The sequence below is a fragment of the Nannospalax galili genome, unplaced genomic scaffold (genome assembly GCF_000622305.1).
Source record: "Nannospalax galili isolate Female #2095 unplaced genomic scaffold, S.galili_v1.0 scaffold735, whole genome shotgun sequence".
In the NCBI taxonomy this organism is placed as follows: Eukaryota; Metazoa; Chordata; class Mammalia; order Rodentia; family Spalacidae; genus Nannospalax; species Nannospalax galili.
The window spans coordinates 3,224,010-3,231,411 of record NW_008337053.1 but is presented as its reverse complement, the minus strand read 5'-3'; positions in this window follow the sequence as shown (position 1 = coordinate 3,231,411).

The window sequence follows — 7,402 nt, the reverse complement described above, 5'->3', positions numbered from 1 at the left end:
AGGTTGCACACAGTTTATCAGGGAGCCCAAGGTAGGAACTCAGGGCAGGAACCTGGAGGCAGGAGCTGGAGCACAAGTCATGGAGGAACGCTGCTTACAGGCTTGCTCCCCTGGCCCCTGCTCAGCCCGCTTTCTCATGCAACACAGGCCCACCTGCCCAAGGGTGGCACCACCCACAGTGGGCTGGGCCCTCCCACATCACTCATCAAGAAGATGCCCTTCAGACTGGCCACAGGCCAGTCCAATAGAGGCAATTCCCCAATTGAGGCCCCCTCAACCCAGGTGTGTCAAGTTGACACTAAAGCTATCCATCACAGTACCAATGCTGTGTTCAGAACTATCTTGGCCCGTCTAGGCTATTGTAACAAAATACCTTGGACTGGGTAATTTATTAATGGTGGAAAGTTACTATAATTCTGAAGGCTGGGAAATCCAAGATCAAGGCACAATCGGATTTGGTGTATTCTGTGTATCCCCTGTGGCAGAACTGAATACACTCCCTTAGCCCTCTTTCTTCAGGACTCCACTCTCATGATTTAATCTCCTCAACAAAACCCCTGCTTCTTAATACCACCATGTTGGGGATTAGATCACATGAACTTGGGGGGAACACAAACGATCATGCCATAGCAGATGCCAAAGTATATCTCTCTGCTCATGGTTCATTCATTTTCAACACACGTCAGCTCTGGGATAGATATTACCACGACCCAGAGACAGCAATCCTGCACTACCCTGTGAGTGCCAGCCACTGTGGCCATATGCTGTGTGTGCCTGAGTCAGATACTTTAAACAACTTGTGTTATCAATCTGCACCAGTTATTGGAGGCCGAGGTTATTGCTACATTTTACAGATAAGGAAAGTGAGACTTGAATACTTAAATTACTTTCCTCCAAAAATAGAGGTTTTGAATTTATTCAAGGTAAAAAGTACTATGAGAATGTGACAATAGGTCAGGACAGGGCAAAGGCCAGGAATGGCACCTTGGCAGTAGCTCTCCCTCTCTGAAGCAGGCACCTAGCATTTAATTTATTTTCAGCTACTGATACTAAAGGCACTTGGTTTTTGTTTCCATCTTTACTTTGGGGTGTGCTCTTTAAGGTTGCAATAGGCTAAGGCATCCTGCTCAGAACTCTGAACGATAAGGGAAGGGGTTATTATCTCTCGAATCCCCCACCTCCTTGCCATGCTCCACAAAAACCATCTCCCATTTTCCTAAATGTGAAAAGGCTTCTCTCTGGCAGCCCGTGTGGCTTTGGAGGAGATGACTGGCCTTCTTCGAGAGGCGGCACCTACAAGGAAAGCAGCCCACAGGCTCAAGAAGCCAAGAGCTTCCATTCAGGAGGGCCACAAATTAATACTTCTTTGTGGCAGCAGCATTAAAGAGCACAGTGACTATGGGCTGTATAATCACTGAAATGTCCTCACCAGCCCTGGGTTAATGGGCCATCGTTCAGAACATAGTTATAGCCAGAAACAAGCCACAGAAAGAAAAGAAACAAAACTTCCTTTCCTTCTAACTCATCCCTCTATCCATGAAAATATTTATTGGATACCTATTGTATGCCTGCGGGTTCTAGATATGTCCCTATTTTCAATGAGCACACAGCCTAGAGGGAGAGGCAGGTGATTAAATGGATAATTACAGCACTGAATGAATGTGGATAAATGTGAATCATAAGGGACAGGGTAAATTAATCATGTAACAGCCGTACAATAGAGTCTTATACAGCCATTAAAAAGAATGATGGAGCACTCTATTCACTGCCATGGAGAGATCTCCATAGTATATTAAATAGAAAAGGACAAGGAAATTGCACACGAGTATTTTATAAGGTTTTCCTTTCTGGAAAATTGTGTTTTATGTCACAAAAATATTTGAAGAATGTTCGCCAATTTACTTTCCAGTTAGCTTTGGGCAATGGCTTTCAAATCATTTTTTACCTGTCTCTCATTCTTTGCTGTTTTGTTTATACAATATAAAATTTTCAAATGAAAGCAGGTTTCTGTGTTGAAAATGAGAGGCAGTCATTCAGCATGCTAAATTCATGAGTGGAAACACACCGCCCATTCTCTTGGGGAATAGCTTCCCTATCAGTATCTGAAAGATGAGTGATGGTGTCTATTTCACTTTTGGTTGCCTAACAATAAACTAGGCTGAACTTATTTGAAGATAGAGAGTTTGGAAAATAATAAAGGATACCAAGTGAGCTACAGGTTTGTTACCTTCAATGCAAACAATGTCTTCATGTCCCAAATAGCAAGCTTTTGACAACTGGACCAATTGGCACTAGACACTATAGCCATGCACTCAGCAGCACACCATCCAGCCCGAATGCATACCATGCACTCCCGACTACACACAAAGTGGGGTGTGAGGGTACACACCTGATCCCAGGGTTTATTTTTTCTGATGGTACACCCGGGCAAGACTTGGGTTTTAGGTTTGTTTCTTCACTTAAACCATTCAAAAACCCTTCTCTGTGTGCTTACCTTCTGTCAGGAGTTATGCACAAAGGTGAGTGAGACAGGTACGCCCTCTGTCTGTTGCCACTCAGGAGATAGAGGGCAGAACGAAGCGGTTCTGGAGTCAAATCCTGGCTCCCCATAGTCTAGGTAGGTGACCTGCTCAGGTTAGTTAACCTTCTGGGCTTCAGCTTCTCTGTCTGACAAGGGGGCACAGTAAATTTAGCTGGGTGTTGTGAGGATCCAAACAGACGATGTGTGTAAAATGCTTGGTGTCAGGACATGGCCCACAACCACTCTGGATGAAGGCTAATCAACATTGTCATAGCCATTTACACTCTGTAATGAACTGTTGTGAAAGAAGAAAGTGTACAGAACATGGGCTAGGCATTCACCAAGGAGAACGACCCAGCATTTTCCAGCTTCACCACACACCTTCCTAGGAAATGGACCAGTAGGACGAATGGACAAAACAGTGAGACTTCTTTAATTGAAATAACAGGCCTCAAGAATCCCTAGCCCTGACCAGTTTTCTGACCACATGGCTCAATGCTGGCAATACTGAAAGGAACGTGGAAGCAGAATGTTAATACCCTCATTCTAGAAATGTATGTAGAGGGCATCCCATGCTGACTTTTTCCACACAGAGTAGTTTTGATTAAATGGCCTCCAATTCCTCTCCTACAGCTCAGGAGACCATAAACAAAGAGGGGGTGAGTGGCCATTCAAATTTTGGGTTCACTGAAAAAGAGACTGCAGTAAAGCACAGTTATAAAGAGAAAGGAACAGCATCTACAGTAGTGGAGGGGCGGTTCAAAAGCTGGAGCTTCCCAGGAGCTTGGGGCTGATGCAGACTGAAGCCTTTGCTCCTGGTCCTGAGCCAGGCACAGCCTTTCTGAGGACCAATTAATCGCAGGCACCAACATCTGCCCTCAGTTCTTCAAGGTAATTAGCTCCACATGTTATCAACAGGAAGCCCGTGCCCACGGGCACTTGAGATAATTGTTTCAATGCCGGCACATAGTCTGCCTACCGTGAAAGGTCACTGCAGCCAATAGATCTCCTCTACTCCCATCCTTCTCATTAAATGAAGAAAGCTGTCCCTTCTCACCGAAGTTCTATAAAGACATCAGCATAGGGATCAGGGCACCATGCAAAGGTTTCTTTAGCAGTGCGTATGCACCAAGATTTTGCAATCATCATCCGTGCAACTGCCGACATCTAATGCCACACCCCCCTCTTATGAGCGAAAGCTGAGATTTGGTGAGAAGGTGCCTGATGTGCTCAGAAGAAGAAATGTAAATGCATTGGGTGATTGTGATCAAAACTGTATAGGAACATATACATACTACATATACACATACATACCTCTCTCTCTCAAAATCTTCCCAGCAGAGTGTGGGTAAAGAGAACTCTTAAAAAATACCCTTGCCAGAGCCTGTACCTATGTTATGACCATGCCACATCATCGTTGCTAATAAGTGCTATTCCCTCCTCTCCGCAACCCATTGCTTCTCTGGGACACTCTACTCCCCTTGACTCTGCCTACTAATGCTAAGGCCTCCTCCCCCAGAATAGCCTTTCCTCCAGCATGATTCCCTAAAGGCCAAGAATGATGTTAGAAATTTATACCCTTCACACATGTAAACCGTGTTTCACTGCCTGCCCCCTACCTTGTAGTGAACCCTCCAGTGAAAGGAGCTTCTATCTTGTTCACCCTTCTATCTCCCAGACCTGGCAAGAGCTGCGATAAATATTTATTGAATGAATTTTGAACACATGGAAGGCATTTGACACTGCACTGGCTGAGTAACATGGAATTCAGGAATCATTACTTCCTTGACATATAAACATCAAATCCTTGATTTCAGAACAGGAACAAGAATCACCCTGTGGTGGGTGCGGTAATGCATGCCTTTAATCCCAGGAATCAGTAGGCAGAGACAGGCGGATATCCATCCGTGGATTTGAGGAAGGTGGGAAATAGTGAGGAATGGAATTCATGGCATAGGAAAGCCGAAGTTGGAATTAACTGAGGAAAGAAAAGGTAGGGACGGGGTGGAGGAGGGCAGCTGGGAAAGGGGACAAATAAGAACACTGTATAAAGACACACACATGAAGATGCCATTAGGAAACCCTTTACTTTGTATGCTGACCTAAAAGAATTAACTTAAAAATGAAAAGGAACAGCGTTGAGCACAGCACCATACACATGCAATCCCAGCACTCGGGAGGCTGAGGCCAAAGGCCCTTGAGCTCGAGGATGTATGAATGTCAGGGAGGGAAGGAAGGAGGGAGGGACGAACAGAGGGAGGGAGGGAGAGCGAGGGAGGGAGGGAAAGTTCATATGACTTGCTTAAGATGATCCAGGCCCGAAAGTACAGAACATGGAGAGAATGTACAGACCCTGTGTCTCTCCAGCTGAGGCTCTCCCCACTATGTGACAAGGGCACTATTTCAAACTAAAATAATCCTGAAGGAGGCAGATACTGCCTCCAGGCCTACAAAGCCTGGGGAGAATGCCTCCCATCAACAACAACTCCAGCTGAGCACAGTCAGGAATGCCTGGGGCATCAATGACAGAGGCTGCCAGCTGGCCTACAGCTGAATCACAATATCGTGGGGCTGGTTTTCAGTTGTGTACATTTAAGAATCAATAACTTTCACCTTAAAATATGGCAGCCAGCTTCTCCTGAACCCTCAGAGCCCTGGCCATCCTGCATCTGCATCCCCGTGGTGAGAGTCCGCTGGCAGGCAGCCTTCCAGCAGACATGCCATCAACTGTTCGGCCCAGGCCCTGCAGCTAGCTCACCTCCTTAAGCACCTGCTGGACCCCGCTTGCATTAAAGTTCAGCCCCTGATTTGTAGACCACAGGCACTTTGTTCCCAGGACTGCAGATAGAGGTAGAGCAGGCAGACAACAGAGGGACTGCTGAAGAGAGAGAGAGAAAGCACCAAGAAGGACATCTTGTGAAGTCGGGAAACATGCCACCGCCAGAAATAAAAAGCAAGTTTCTGCAACAGAGAGAAACTGCAGACATAAACTCCCTTTAACCAGCAGCCAAATGTTTTAATATTTATGCCTAGACTTTCCCAGGCAATTTTAATTCACATTTACACTTTTCCTATAGAAAAAAAAGGAAGACAGGGGGTACTGAATGTAAAAAATATTCAAAATACCATCATTTAAATGGAATTGAATACCTTTCAAAACAGTCTGTCCAGAGAAACTATGCCTCAGAGGTGTTTTGCCAGCTCTGTATGCCACTTGCAACCCATTAAAACCTATAAAAAAGCACCTGCCGTCTTCACTCAGCTGCACATCCATTTCCTCTGGGTTTGGATTCTAATGTACCCCTTTGCAGAAGCAGCAGAGCTGGGGGCGACAACTGAGAAACTGCTCAGGCCTATGACAGGTGAACTTGTTATATTATACTTCAAAGCCAGGCATTGTTATAAAGAGTAGCAATGCCATTGGGGGGCTGCGGCATCCAAAGCCCACATCCAGCTGGGCTGGCAGCAGGGGGTGAGCAGAGATACAGAAATAGCCTAGCACTGTTTTCAAGTCCTTTAGAGTTCAGCAGCTCAAGTTGGTTCTTTCTTCCAGTGAATTTGTCTCCTATTGGCTACGGGGTTGACTCTGGGTTTGGACAGAGTCAGAATTAGTTTCTCCCAAAGTGAACTTTCAATGAACCCACCTTCCGATACAGGTTTACCACCATTCCCCTCCACCCTAGATGGTTCTACCATCACTCAAACCTCATGCCTTACTTCCTTCCCAATGGCCGGAGTCCTTGGTCATTCCAACCTTTGATCTGCTACTGCAGGTAAGATTACTTGCCCTTTCTCGTGAGGATCCTTGTGACTAACCATGCTAAATAAGCTGGTAACTGAGTGCCCTGTTTTTCTTTGTAAACATTTATGTGGTAGGTGTTCAGGGGGAACAACCACTCTGCTGCAGTGGGCCACCTGGACCTTAGGCTTAGGCCTTCCAAATGTGGAAAAGAAATAGCCACAGGCTTCATTAAGCCTTGACACTGACTGAAATCTGGTACCCAGCATTTGCTCAAGTAGAAGCAGGGGGCAAAACCCAAGAACAACTGGGCATGAGTACTTACCAGGTTGGTAGGATAAGAAGAAACATTTATAGAAAGTGAGATATGTTATACCTCTGAATTTGTGACCTGAGCCTCCCACCAGCCTCAAATCTAGCTGAAAGAATGACAGAGAGCAAAGAAATGAAGTGCAGGTTTTCACCCTCACTACAGAGGAGGCAGTTCTTGAGAACATGTAGGAGGCAGGGTGCATTGGCGCAGAGAAGGGGGTTCGGTCTGAGTCCCAGAGCTAGGCTGATGGCACAGATCTGCTATATAACCACAGTGGCTACTGGATATAATTTCTGTATTGATATCAGTTGGTACCCGGACCCCTATGCTATATCCCCAGAGCAAACCACTACAGGCCACTTGAGAGCCCTCAGAGAAGCAAGGTACTTTCTGAGCAGAAAGAATCAGTCAGGGGGAAATGCTGAGTTACAAAACCATGCAGTGTCACACTGTAAGTGGCTATCTTCCCAGCAAGCTCCAGGAAATGAACCAAGATATCCAAGCTGCTTTCACCAGCAAGAAGAGTTCCTGAGGGGCTGGAGAAATGGCTCAACAGTTAAGAGCACTGACTGTTCTTGCAAAAGGACCCATGTTCAAATCCCAGCACCCACATGGTGGCTAACAACCAACTGTAACTACAGTTCCAGGGGATCCAGGACACTATTCTGGACTCCATGGGCATTGCATGCACATGGTGTACTTACATGCATACTCACAAAAAAAAATTAATAAAAGAGTTTCTGAGTGAAGAACTAATGAGTGAGCCAGTCCATCAATGATGCCCACATCCACCATTCATTCATTAAAGGAATGTTTGCTCAGTCCAGCC